This window comes from Mastigoproctus giganteus, chromosome 3, assembly GCF_048544385.1.
Source record: "Mastigoproctus giganteus isolate SK-2022 chromosome 3, ASM4854438v1, whole genome shotgun sequence".
NCBI lineage: Eukaryota > Metazoa > Arthropoda > Arachnida > Uropygi > Thelyphonidae > Mastigoproctus > Mastigoproctus giganteus.
The window spans coordinates 114,314,535-114,329,838 of record NC_143577.1 but is presented as its reverse complement, the minus strand read 5'-3'; the positions used below and the strand labels follow the sequence as shown (position 1 = coordinate 114,329,838).

The 15,304-nt window shown below is 38.4% G+C and overlaps 1 protein-coding gene across 3 annotated transcripts in view; it reads left to right on the top strand.

Annotated features, from left to right (window-relative positions):
* Positions 1–15,304, top strand: part of LOC150088232 (citramalyl-CoA lyase, mitochondrial-like) — a 244,668-nt gene that overhangs the window by 125,583 nt on the left and 103,781 nt on the right. The gene's annotated exons all lie outside the window — the stretch shown is intronic.

Genomic DNA, 15,304 nt, shown 5'->3' with positions numbered 1-15,304 from the left:
TTCTGTATTACTGCTCATCACTTCTGATTTAAATCTTTTATTTTCCCTTAATGCTTGTTCTACTTTTCTTGTGCTGAATCTTTTTATGTCCTGTCTGAGTCTCTTTCTAATGGCTTTGCATAACTCAATATATTAAACTTTATCCTTGTCAATATTTATCTTGCTCTTCATTTGTCGTCTTCGGTTCATCATGACAAGTGTTTCTTGACTAATGTTTTCTTCTTTTGGTTTCTTTTTACCTATAGGTTTCTTGAGTTTTCTCACCTTTGAGAAAGTTGTATTCTTCGTTGATATCTTGGTCCTGAAAGGTTTACAGAAACTCAAACTTGTTCCTAAGTTACAGTACGTACTGCTTTTTCTCTTCATATTATTTACTTGAGTCAGTTTTTTCCTTTCTTTTCTTATATCTATATCGTTTGTATCTTACCATTCTGTCATCACTTCCAACACTTACCCTGTTCAGGACCGTAACATTGTCCACAATATATCTTCTATTAGTGAGGATAAAGTCAATTTCATTAGTTGTTAATCCATTTGGGCTCTTCCTCTTCCATGTTCACCCTTTTCTTAAAAAAGTGTTCATTACTGACATATCTGATTTATATTCTAGAGAGGGCGCTGAGCGTAATTGCAAGTGGATACAGGGAAATTCGAGCTTCAAGTAATAACTTTTTTTTTGCCATTTTATTTACTTGATTGTCATATTATATCATACTTTATAAGTAGCTTTATAGACTTAGTTACGCTTTTTATTTTTAATTTTTGATAGAGATTTTGTAGGTTACTTCTTAATATATGTAAAACCATTCTTTTGTTAGAATCTTGCTTGTTATAGTATAGAGTGAGTGGTACTGAATTCAAAATTTTAATTGTAGTAAATAGGTAGCTAATGTAAAATTAGATAGCATAGTACATATCACTGCTGTGCTTCTCCATAGCCAGGTGAGTAGGAGCAGTAGTGCGTAGCACACGCTTCTTGATTAGACCGGGGTTCGAGCCCATGACCACCAAATACGAATGGTGCGGAAGGTCAGGGAATGACCACTGCATATCCCCAGCCCAGATAAAGGGTGAGGGTTGGTGTCAGGAAGGGCATCCAACCATAAAAATTCAATGCCAAAACAATAAAAACGCTGACCCCATATATATATATATAATGGGAAAAGGCGAGGACAAAAAAAAAAAGTACGTATCACTGCATTTAGAAATCTATTAGATAGTGTAGTATTGATAATTTATTAATTAAATTGATTAATCTTATTAATTTTCATTGTTTTCAATCAATTCAATCATGTCCCAGACTAGAGCAGCAAAGCAATGAGCACAAAGTGGCGCCTCCATAGCCAGGTGGGAAGGAGCAGCAGTGTGTAGCACACGCTTCTTGATTAGACCGGGGTTCGAGCCCATCACCACCAAATACAGAGGATGCGGAAAGATCAGGGAATGACCACCACATATTCCCGGAGAAATATGGCCTTAGTTGCTAATGCTCCTAAAAACCAAATAACAAACAAACAATTCAATCATGTCCCAAACTAGAGCAGCAAAGCAACGAGCACAAAGTAACAGGAGTGCTGTGACTCGGGGGAAAACCGAGGGGGCAGTTCTCCAGTGCATCACAGCCTAAAAAAATGTGTTACTTGTGAAATGTTTGTGGAACATTCTGGAACAGGACATGATCTAGCCAAGGAGGATGTCTTTGTGTGTGCTAGGTGCAGAGAGTGTCAAGAAATTAGGCACTAACTCAGCGTTCTGATGGGCACATATGAGAATTTGAAGAGTCGGGTAGGTTCCCTCAAAGGTATTAAAGTGGGGGACCCATCAAGCTCTCAGCTGTCCAACTCAATGCCAGAGCTCCCTCTTCTGCATCAGCGGCAATCCCAAGGAAGAATGCGCTGGTTACTCAGGAGATAGTTATTGTCAGTGACTCCATAGTTAGGGAAATGGGTAATATACTGTGTAAAAAGGATGGGTGGAATAGGACCAGGGTATGTCTACCAGGGGCAAAGGTTGATGACATTGTAGAGCAGATACCATCTTTTATGGGCACAAAGGGTGATATTGTTGTACACGATGGCACTAATAACATTAAGAGTAGATCTGCAGACTTCCTTAACAAGTATAGGTCAATGTTGAAAAAAAGTGTTGAGCTAGGGTTAAATTTGAAAGTGTCTGCAATTCTGCCCAGACACTATAGGAGGGAGTACACAATGAGAGCCTTGTCAATCAATTCGGCCCTAGACAGATTGTGCAAGGCTCATGACAGAATTTTTCTCAGAGTGGTCTTTGCTTGTTAACATGAGAGACTGCTTCTACAGGGAGGGGATACACTTAAATAGAGGGGTTGCAAGAATATTTGCTGATGCTATCGAGGCAGTGTTAGGTGGGTTGGAAAACTGCTAGCTTGGGGGGATTCACAGACTAAAAGATTAACAGTAGCCACAGGCAGAGGTGCAAGCGATTCTTGCACTGCTTCTGTTAGATTGGAGGGTGGGGCGCTGGGGTTTTCAGGGACTGGTGGGAGTCATCACAGAACAAATAAATACATGGGCTGTGTTAGGGTAACTAAGAATAAGAATAAGAATAGGTGCCTGTATACTTGCAGGCACCTATTCTTATTCTTATTCTCATTCTTATTATCACTCCTAGCATTGGCATGTATGCCAGTGCTAGGAGTGTAGTAAATAAATTTGATAAATTTGAAGTGCCGGTCAAGACATCAAAGGTGGATATGGTTGGGATATCAGAGACGTGGTGTCAGATGGATACGAGCAGTGCAAAATTGGAATTTGGGGAGTACAGTGTGTGCAGAAAGAATAGACGGGATAGGAAGGGAGGTGGGGTTATGATGTTAATTAAGAATCACATAAAATATAAGGAAATGCATCCTGTTGACATGGGTGGTCAGTGCAATGTTGAGTCAGTTTGGTGTGATGTAAGCACTGGGGAAGCAAAAATGAGAGTAGGAGCATGTTATAGGCCTAATGACTCTGATGAGTACAACAAACAACTGTACAGAGAAATGGTGTGTGCTAGTAAGTCAGATTGTCTAATAATGGAATTTTAACTTACCAGATATTGACTGGAACTTGTGGGTTGTTCACTGGCACACTAGCAAGACTTCCGTAGATTTATTGCACGACAGTTTTCTACAGCAACATGTTCGAGTGGCAACCAGAGGGAGTAATACTCATGATCTAATTATCAGCAGTGATTATTCATGCATTAAGAATTTGGAGATAACAGAACCACTGGGTAAAAGTTATCACAGCATTCAGCTGTGGGATTTACTTAAAGATGTAACTACCATCAAGGGTAAAGACAAGTGTTTTTGCTTTCGTAAAAGTGAATACAGTGGTCTCAGACAGTTTTTAAATTGTATAAAGTGGAGCCAACTGATGATGATGTTATCAGCAGCAAATTCTAAATGGGAAGCATTCAAGTAACCTCAGAGAAATGTACCAGTTGTGTAGTACTACACTTAGGGTGGTAGAAAATGAAAAAGACCTGGCAGTGACCGTGCAATCAGATATGAAATTTTCTGAGTAGTGCAAACAGGCTGCTAGAGCAGGTCATAGGGTATTGTCAATGATATACAGGAATTTTGCTAGTAGGGAAAAGGAGGTGATTATCCCTTTGTATAAGGCAATGGTCAGGCCATGCCTTGAGTATGCTAATAGGTCTGGGGGCCTCATTTTAGGAAGGATATAGAGTTGCTTGAGGAGATCTGATTGAGGTGTTAAGTCTTTGAATGGGTTGAGCAGGCTCAGTTCTGATGGGATTCGCCCTCTTTTTCAGATTACGAACCAGAGGGGGCATAAATTCAAATTGAGGAAAGACAGTTATAGAATAGAAGTGCAGAAATTTGCCTTTAGCCAGCAGGTAGTTGATTGCTGGAACAAACTTCCATCTATTGTGGAAGTTGATAGCTTAAATAAATTCAAGGAGGAACTGAACAAACATTTAGAGAGAATGGATGTGTGAAATTTTTTTTTTTTTTTTTTTTTTCCTTTTGGGCTGATGTTACATAAGCTTGCTTTCTTGCATCACATGTCTCGATTACTACTACTATATTTTTTTTTTTCTGCAAATTCCACAAGTCTTTCACCTCTTTCATTTCTTTTACCAATTCTAAATTTTGTTTAGTTTCCATTTCTGTGCTGTTGACTTTCCAACCTTAGCATTGAAGTCCTCCATAATGATAGTGTATTGAGTTTTCTGTTTATCCAGAAGTCTCTCAATTTCAGTCTACTTTTCCTCAACCTCTTCATCAACATGGTTTGATGTTTGTGCATATATCATTATAACCTTTAGTTTGTACCTCTTAGAAATCCTGAGTGGTAGTCTTGACACCCTTGAGAGTGTAATTTTGAATTCCAAAATGTTGTTTTTAATATCTTTATGGACCATAAAGCCAACTTCACCTTCACTCTTTTAACTATAGAAGACTACTTAGTCTCAGCTGTGTCTACGGTAATGTCAGGAGTGTTGTCAACAAAATGGCTGAATTTGAACCCCTGGGTAGGACAACTAATGTTGATATAATAGGTCTGACAGAAACATAGTGCCACCCAGAAATTGGTGATGGTGAGTTATCAAAATTTGTATAATGTATTTTGGAAAGATAGGAAATGTAGAAGGGGTGGTGGGATCATGTTTCTTATCAAAGGCAGCCTGAGCACTAAAAGATCTTTTGCTGAGTCTGACATTGTCTCCCAGCATAGAATCTGTGCAGTGTGAGTTAGTTGGAAGCAAAGGACAATTAGAGTGGGAGTAATCTACAGACCAGAAGACTGAAGAATATGACGAGAGTCTTTACATGCAGATGGTATGGGCAAGCAAGCACAAATGTGTTATTATTATGCTTGACTTTAATATGCCCCACATTGATTTGAATAAGTGGGAAGGAAACTCACGATGCGGAAAAACGTTTTTAAATAAACTAGATGAATATTATTTGTACCAGAATGTTAGAGAAAGTACTAGGGGTGAGAATATTCTTGACCTCATCATGACTAACGAATCAGATGACGTCACAGGGCTTAAAGTACAGGAACCATTTTCAGGTAGTGATCATGCAATCGTTAACTGGAAGATGAAGAAAGATGTTGCAGTAATTAAAGGCAAAGTCCCCTCTTCTGAAGTTAAAACTTCAGAAGAGGGGACTTTGACAATTTAAGGTGCTATATGGCATCATAAGCAGCATATTGCAGAGTGATGGGGAATATATTTGAAGTATAGAATACTTTTAAAGCAAAAATCACAGAAACCATGAGAGCATACAGATGATTAAGAAAATATTTCAGGAGGACGATGCCAAAATGGATGACTGCGGAGCTGACTGGTCATGAAAAGATAGCACGAGACAGTTACAGAATAATGAAAAGTACTGAAGCCTACAAGTTGATCTGTAATAGTATCACAAATAAGTTCAGTGAAGCCAAGGCTGTGTATGAGAAAGCATTAGCTAAGAGAGCAAAGAATGAGAACAAAGGATTTTTCATATATGTGAATACAACAAAGAAGAAAGCTAATGAGATCGGACCCTTGTGCACTGGGTGTGAGAAAGCCTTAGAAAACCCAGTTGATGTTCTGAATGAATTGATTAGGTACTTTGCATTGGTCTTTACTGACAAAAGACCCTTGATGCTGAGAAAAGGCTGTGCAAGTGAGGCTGAGCCATATGAAATTAGTGATGTCATAAGTACAGATGATTGTTAATTAGAAAAACATTTTTGAGCATAAAGGCAAGTAAGCTCTTGGAGTTGACGGCATATACTTGTAGTTTTGAGGGAGAGTAGGCGGGAGCAGATTGAACTATTGAGGTTAATTATGAGGACATTTTTGGACTCGGGGAAATTCCTCTGAAGTGCTAGTGTATCACCAATATATAAAAGCGGTTCTAAGAGTGAAGTTGATAACTACAGACTGATTATGACTAACCAGAAGATTTTACGGCTCCAGCAAACAGATAAGTTTTTCTTAAATTTTTGCTATTTTGTTGACTTAATTAGCATATTAATTTATTTTCTAGAAGTAGCTTTATGGTTCTAGTTACGCTACTTAGTTATTTTGAATTTAGATAGAGATTTTGTAGGTTATTACTTAGTATCAGTTGAACCTTGTACCATTCGAAACTAACTGCCATTGTTTTAGTATAATAGATCAATAGGGAATAGCGTAGTGTATATCTCAAACTTGATAGTGTAATGTATAACGTAGAAGTAGACAGCATATACGCAGCACTGTATTAGGAATCTGTTAGCTTAATATATTATTGTCAAGTAATTAAATTTATAAATCCTATTAATTTTTATTATTAATTAAATCGTATTTAAACAGAAATAATGCCCCAGACTAGAGCAGCAAAGCAACATGCACAAAGTAGCAGGAGCATGACAGAGGTTTTGGGGGCACCACCCCAGATGTGGGAACAATATTCTGTGGTAGGGCAGATTTGTGTTTTGTACAGGGTGAACAGCTGTTTGGAAGAAAAGTAATGCCATGAGCGAAAGAGAAAACCAAGTTTTTTCGATGCAGAGTAAGCAATATTTGTAATGTGCTTGTGCCAAGAGAGATTAGAAGCCAGGGTAATCCCCAAAAGTGATATATCATCTTGCCTAGAAATCGGAGTGTCACCAAATATAAGCATAAGAGCAGAAGAATCCTTTTTGTGAGATATAACACTGGACTGAGTTTTAGAAGGATTGAAATCAACTAAGTTATCTTTGCCCCACTGGAGAATTACCTGGAGATCGGAATTTAAGGAATTGGTAGTGGATATTCGAGAAGTTGAAGCTGATTGAGCACGGTGGGATTTCTCAAACTGGAAAGTGGAATGCAATGTGCTACCATCAGCAAAACTATGGATAGGATTTCTGGTCAATGGAAGAAGGTCATTAATATACAAGAGGAAAAGAGTGTGGGAAAGAACTGAACCTTTGGGGGACACCATTAATGAAGACAGCATTAATGGAGAAGTTAGAAGTCAGAGAGCCATCTACCATCACCCTCACTGAGCGGTCAGAGAGAAAACTGGATAGCCAATTACAAAAAACAGTTGGCAAACCATAAGATGGAAGCTTGTTTAGAAGACCTTTATGCCAAACACGATTGAAAGCCTTTGAGATGCCAAGAGCAACTGCTTGTGTTTCATCAAACTTTTTCATTGAATTTGTCCATAAATGGGTAACTGCACATTTATGGACAGAGTGAACAGCTGTTTGGACAAAAAAGTAATGCTGAAAGCAAAAGAGAAAACCAAGTTTTTTAGATGTAGAGGAAGCAATATTTGTAATGTGCTTGTGCCAAGAGAGGTTAGAAGTCAGTGTAATCCCCAAAAGTAATATATCATCTTGCCTAGAAATCGAACTGTCACCAAAGAGTATAGGAGCAGAAGAATCCTTTTTGTGATATATAAGACACGACTGAGTTTCAGAAGGATTGAAATCAACTAAGTTGTCCTTGCCATACTGGAGATCAGAATTTAAGGAATTGGTAGCGGATATTCAAGAAGTTGAAGCTGATTGAGCAGGGCAGGGTTTCTCAAACTGGAAAGTGAAATGCAATGTGTTATCATCAGCAAAACTATGGATAGCATTTCAGTCAATGGAAGAAGGGCATTAATGTATGAGAGGAAAAGAGTGGGGGATGCAGAATGCCCGTTCACATATGAGTGAGCCAACAAGCTGCAAAATGCGTTTGGGTGGTGGTGCCCACTGAAAATAAATAACAGTAGTCTCCTCTACTAGAAAAGCATTATTTATTTGAAGTAGTGCGATACCTGTTATCTCGTTGTGAAGGTAGCCACAATATGAGATAAAATCAAATGATGCATTACAATACTTATGTAGTTAAATTTATGTATGGTGTATTTACACTGATAAAATACTTATGTATGGTGTATTTATACTGATATTGGATAATAAATGGGGAACATAAGCCAGAATATCACCAGTGGATCAACACTGGTGACAAGAGGAAAAGAGTGAGAGAAAGAACTAAGCCTTGGAGGACACCAGCATTAGTGGAGAAGTTAGAAGACAGAGAAGTGTCTACTCTCACCCTCAGTAAGCGGTCAGAGAGAAAACTGGATAACCAATTACAAAAAACAGTTGGCAAACCATAAGATGGAAGCTTGTTTAGAAGACCTTTATGCCAAACACGATCGAAAGCCTTTGAGACGTCAAGAGTAACAGCTTGTGTTTCACTGAACTTTTCCATTGAATTTGTCCATAAATGGGTAACATAAGCCAGAATCACCAGTGGATTCACTCTGACGGAATCCACACTGGCGATCATTCATCAGATGGAATGTTTCTAGCTGGTTTAAGAGTTGGCAGTTAATTGATTTCGCCATTACTTTAGAAAGAGTAGAATAACTGCAATATGATGAAAATTTAATGGGAGATATTTGTCACTATTTTTAGGAACTGGCTGGATATGAACAAATTTCCAAGCAGAAGGAAAAACACCTTTGGAATAACAAAGTGAAAAAAGGTGGCAAAGAACAGGAGTAAGTTCTGCAGTACAGGTTTTAAAGTGGAGAAATACCATCGGGAAATGGAGCTTTCTTAGCATCAAGATTCGTCAAAATCTTCTGACGGAAGACCACAGGAGGCATTGAATGGAGCGTGCTGGGAATGGTGGGAAGTGTTTTACCAAGATCATTAATACATGAGTTGGAAGAAAAATGGGATGCTATCAGGTCAGCTTTATCCTTGGCCGAAGTGACAATAGAACCATCTGGTTTTGACAGAGGTGGGAGCCGAGATGGGCAAAAGTTGCGGCCAATAGCTTTGGCAAGAGACCAGAATGCTCAGCTACCATTAGGGCAAGAAGCAAGTTTTCTACTTTTATAAAACTGTTCAAAATATAGTTTGGACTGATTAATAACTGCTTTACTTATTTGTTATTTGGTTTTTTTTTTTAGGAGCATTAGCAACTAAGGCCATATTGCTCCGGGAATATGCGGTGGCCATTCCCTGACCTTTCTGCATCCTCCGTATTTGGTGGTGACGTACTCGAACCATGGTCTAATCAAGAAGCGTGTGCTACGCACTGCTGCTCCTTCCCACCTGGCTACAGAGGCGCATCTGCTTTACAATTGTTGCGAGCTCTGGTGTAGGCAGAAAACGAAACTGAAGAATTGGAAACAAGCCAATTACAATATGCAACATTCTTCTCTTGAACAGCCTTAGCACATTTATTGGAAAACAGTAGTTTAGATGAAGGACAAGATTTTAATGTGGAATAAAGGATTCCATTTCTACAAGAATAATTTCACTGACACAACATGGGCAAATGTTAGAAGTTTTTAAACAGTAATCTGACCAAGGGAAAGAAGAAAAGAAATCTTGCAGTTCATCCCATTTTGTATTCTTGTAGTGCCAAACAACATGAGATTGGGAATAGCCATGAGATAAAGACTCCATTGAAGAAGAGACAATCACCAAGTTGTGATCTGAGGTGCCTAAAAGACCACTCACTTCGACCGTGTTTTTGAGAAAAAGTTCAAGCGTGTTGGCTGTATGGTTAGGATTGTCCAGTATTCTGGTAGGTAAATGAACAATCTTTGCGAGGTCATTAGTAATTGTCTCAGCATCTCAAACAGTTGGGTCTGTGTGACTAGAGAATGGAAGTCCCTCATGAGAACTTACTCTATAAGCTTGAAAAGGTTAGGATTACTGGTAAGATTCTAAGATGGATTGCTGGGTGGATGCAGAGCAGACAGCAGAAGGTTGTGATTAATGGGTATTCTTCAGATTGGTGTAATTTCAGGAGTGGATTTCTCAAGGATTGTTTCTTGGACCACTGTTGTTTCTCATTTTTATAAATGACATCACTGAAGGGATAGCAGGCGTTATGTCAAAATTTGCAAATTACCTTAAAGTTATGAGCATTAAAATCAACAAAGAAAATTACCTGGCTGTTAGGAAATTTGGACTATATAAACTCTAAAAGGAAGGGGATGAATCAGATTGGTCTGCTTGATATCGATGGGTTGACTGTAAATGATCCTTCTCAGGTAGCTGCCAAACTCAATGAGTATTTTGCATCTACATTCACCCATCAGCAATCTATAGGAAGATGGAGAACAGAAGCTTATTAAACTCTAACAGGGGGCTAAATGATTTTCTAATAACTGAGAGCAAAATGGAGGAGAAATTGTTGAATTTAAACATAAGACAGACACTTGGGTGGATGGAATCTATCCATTTATATTAAAGGAGAAAACAAAGGAAGTAAGCAAACCCTTAGCCATAATTATGAGAGCATCATGGCACTCTGGGGAGGTCCTCTTAGACTGGAGATGTGCAAATATATCTCCTATTCACAAAGGGAGAAAAAAAGGGGACACAAGTAATTATTGACCTGTTAGTTTAACATCCGTTTTGTGGAAAATAATGGAGTAACTGGTTAAAGACACTCTGCAGGATCATCTAGACAGGACTTCAGTTATAATTCAAACACTGCATGGGTTTGTTAAGAGGAAGTCTTGTCTGAACAATCTGATTGGATACTGTAGCGTGGTTACAAAGGAATTGGATGCAAAAAATAATTTTGATATCATATACAGTCAGTCCTCGTATAGCACGATAGTTGTGTTCCTAGAAACCCTCATGCAATGCAAAATCGTGCAATATAAACAACAGGCCCTATGGGAAAAATAGGGTTAGGTGCCGACCACCCAAGGTTGAACACACATTTGTAACCAAAACATTACCAACCACAATAAATTATCGTAATAAAATACTTTTGTATTTTATTATGTAATAAATAAAATATTTATTTATATCGTAATATATATCGTGATAAAATACTTTTGTATTTTATTATGACTATTACGCTTTTGCTTCTATTGTAAGCAAACTTGTTTTTTGGTTTGATTTTCTATCCAAACAGATGACAGCCGTTCCATCTGTTCCAATTCTTTGTGTCTTAATCTAATGGATTTTAATTACACTTTTGAGTTGTTCCTGCTATGAAAGTTGTTTTTATTTTCTCTGCATTCTTTGTAATTGTCGGCATTGCCTCATTTAGGCCTGTAGCACGTGCAATATCACATGGTCTTTCATTTCGCTCAAAGTGGGTAAGAATTTTTGACCCAGTCCGCCTCTGTTTATCGATATTGCTTTTCTTTTTCTCTCTGAATCTGCAGTGTCTTCACCAGGATGCTTCCTTTTCACACCTTTTAGGTATTTTACTCATTTTTAGGGAATAAAGCACAATTACAGAATGAGGAGGCACGCTTGATACACATAAACAAAGCTGCGCGCGTATAGCAACAGAATAAACAACACCATAAAGGCAGAGATACACTATTTAACACCTCACATTTTACTAAAGCACATTTCTAGGGGTTACTACCATAAAACAATAAAAACAATTTCCAGTTGCGTTTCTGCTAGTGGAATCTGTTATAAACTGGTAGTAAACTCGATCTAATTGCATTTGCGATTATACTAATAGCTGGAATTGTGTTGGTTTTTACGTTATTATGGTGAAATGTGTTTCCCCCTTTACTGATATAAAAAACAAATACATTTTCAGAATCTTCTCTTCATTCCTATCATGTTGCGCTCGGTTGGGATGATTCTGCGTTCCACTGCCATTTCTTGTAAACACAAAGGCAAATCGTGTATAAGCGAATTCGGTTCGTGTTATATAAGATATCGTTCCCCTATTTATAAATCGTGTATGATCGAATTCATGTAGTGTAAACACATGTTATACGAGGACTGACTGTACTTGGATTTCAGGAAAGGTTTTGATACTGTTGCACTTGGAAGCCTACTGTACAGATTGGAGCAGTATGGCATTTAGGGCAAGTTGCTGCAATGGATAAATGGTTGAATAATAGAAGACAGAGAGTGGTAATCAATGGACACTGCTCTTCATGGACTAATGTTATTAGTGAAGTCCCTCAGGGTTCAGTGTTGAGCTATTGTTGTTTTGTCTATTTATCAATGATATTGATGAAAGTATATCAGGCTTAATGTCCAAGTTTGCAGATTATACAAAAGTTGGAACCCTTGTTAATGACAGTAATGACTGTATGCTACTGGAAGAAGATCTAGAGAAGTTTGTGCATATGGCTGAGAAGTGCCAACTGATGCAAAGTACTGCATATGGGTAGCAGTAACCCAAGAGAAATGTACCAACTGTGTGGTCAGGGTAGTGGAGAATGAAAGAGACCCGGGGGTAATTGTTCAGTCAGATGTGAAGTTTTCTGAACAGGACAGACGGGCTGCCAGAGTAGATCATGGGGTCTTGTCAATGATATACAGGAATTTTGCTAGCAGGCATAAGGAGATGATTATCCCCTTGTATAAGGCAATCATCAGGCCACACCTTGAGTACTGCATGCAGGTCTGGAAACCTTATTTTAGGAAAGATATACAGTTGCTAGAATGAGTATGGAAATGGGCAGCAAGACTGTTCAGGGGAACAAAAAGTGCGCTTACGATGGTTTGTTTGTTTGTAGGTTTTACGGCGCAAGGGCAGCAAAGCCATAATGCGCCTCTTACGAAGGACGGCTTCTGCAGTGCCTGGAGACTGGGCACTTATGAGGTGATCTGATTGAGGTGTATAAGGCTTTGAATGGATTGAGCATGCTCAATGCTAATGGGATTCTTCCTCTTGCTCAGATCTGTTACAAACCTGATGGGGCTTAAACTGAAATTGAGAAAATCAGTTATCTAATAGATGTGTCCAAATTTGCCTTTAGCCAGCTGGTAGTTGATTGCTGGAACAAACTCCCATCTGTCGTTGTGGAAGTTAATAGCTTAAATAAATTCAAGGAAGAAATGTACAAATTTTTGGAGGGAATGGATGGGTGAAATGGGAAGTTTTTTTTTTTTGTTTTTTTTTTGGTTGATGCTGTATAAGCTTGCTTTCTTGCATGATATGCCCCTGCTAATGCTCACAGATAGGAAAAATCTTGGAGGCAGTGACTAAGAGTGCAATCCAGGGACATTTAGATAGATATGGCATTCTGAAGGACACAACATGGCTTTGTTAAAGGTATCTCGTGCTTACCTAACTTAGTAGGCTATTTTGTCAGAGTTACTCATGAGCTGGATTTACGGAATAATTTCATCATAGTTTATTTGGAGTTTAGCAAAGCAATTGACTTAGTCCCTCATGAGAACTTACTCTATAAGCTTGAAAAGGTTAGGATTACTGGTAAGATTCTAAGATGGATTGCTGGGTGGATGCAGAGCAGACAGCAGAAGGTTGTGATTAATGGGTATTCTTCAGATTGGTGTAATTTCAGGAGTGGATTCCTCAAGGATTGTTTCTTGGACCACTGTTGTTTCTCATTTTTATAAATGACATCACTGAAGGGATAGCAGGCGTTATGTCAAAATTTGCAAATGATATAAAGATTGGCAGAGTCGTTAAGGATCAATTCCAAGCAGCACTCCTTCAGGATGAATTGAATAATCTTGAAAGATGGTCAGAAAAGTGGCAACTATGTTTTAATGCTGCTAAATGCATGGCCTTACACTTGGGGAATAGCAACCCCAAAGTAAATTATATACTTGGTGGGGTTGAATTAAAAACAGTGGAGGAAAGGGATCTTGGGAGTTACAATATGGGCAGATATGAAGATTTCTAAACAGTGTAAACAGGCAGACAGGAAAGTCCATGGTGTCTTATTGATGTTTTATCAAACTCTATTCTGTAGAAATAGGGAGGTCATAATCCCATTGTAAGACCACATTTGGAATACTGTGTTCAAGTATGGATAAAAGATATTATGCTTCTTGAAAGGGTCCAAAGATGGACAACTCAAATAGCGAGATCGGCAAAAGGACGACCATACATGGAAAGACTCAGAGTATGTCGGCTACAGATCTTGGCAACCAGGCACCTCAGAGGTGACCTGATTGAGGTTTATAAGGCTCTGAGAGTGATTGTAAAATGAGTGAAGGTGGAATTCTCATTGTTCTAAAGAATTCCATGACTAGGGGTCACAAATTAAAGTTACAGGGCTTGAGGTTTAGATTAGATTGTAGCAAGTTTTCTTTTAGCCAGCAAGTCATTGATAGCTAGAAGTTGCCCTTGCAGGTAGTTGAGGCTGACAGTTTGAATAAATTCAAAGGTCAACTGTGTTTACTTACCTGTGTGAGTTGGGAAGCATATAATTTGTATTTTCTTATCTACTACTTTTTTTTTTTGCCAATGTAGCAAAAGCCTCTGGCTTCCTTGCACTATATGGCGAATACTGTTATTATTACAACAAGAAATGGAAGTTTATTGCAGCAATCAAGAACCTGCTGGCTAAAGGAAAACTTCTGCACATCTGTTCAGTAACTGTCCTTCCTCAATTTGCATTTTTCCCCCTCATGCATAGAGTGAGCAAGAGGAAGAATCTCATGAGTGTTGAACTACACTCAGGGTAGTTTAGCTTTGTGGAAAATAAAAAAGATCTGTGGCAATTGTGCATTCAGATATGAAGTTCTCTGTGCAATGCAGTCATGCTACCAGGATAGCTTATGGTGTTTTGTCACTGACATAAAGGAACTTTGCAAGGATAAGGAGGTGATTATCCCATTGTACAAGGCAGTGGTTATATTACCTCTTGAGTACCGTATACCAGTCTGGAGGCTTAATTTCAGGAAGAATGCAGATCTCTTGGAACAGATGCAGAGAAGGGCAACAAGATTAGGAGAGGGAACAAAAGGGTGGGCTTCCCAAGAAATTCTTCAGTTCTGCGAATTTTAGCATCTGAAGACTAGTCAACTGTGAGGTGATGTGATTGAGGTGGTCTGATCAAGGCTTTGAATGGATTGAGAAAGCTCAATGCTTTGAGCTTTCTTCCCCTTTCTCAGTTTACATGTATGAGGGGCATAAATTCAAGTTGAGGAAAGATAGTTGCTGGATAGAGGTGCAGAGGTTTGCCTTTAACCAGTGGGTGGTTGATTGTTAGAACAAAATTCCATCTGTTGTTGTGGAAGTCGGTAGTTTGAATAAATTTAAGGAAGAACTACGCAGATTATTGGAGGGGATGGACAGGTGATGAGAGAGTTTTTTTTGCCTATGCTTTATAAGGATGATTTCTTGCATCATATGCCACTACTACTACTAATAATAATAATTGTAATTTAAAAAAATTCAACACAGCTTATTCTGAATGAAGGATGTTTATGTCTCATTCTGAATGGTCACAGAGCTATAGTTATTTGAATTAAAGAACATGACTGTAGAATTTTCAGTGGTAAAAAATAATAAAATATAAATAAAGATAAGCAAACATGTACCTACTATGAATAACCAATTTACTAGGTATGTGTCT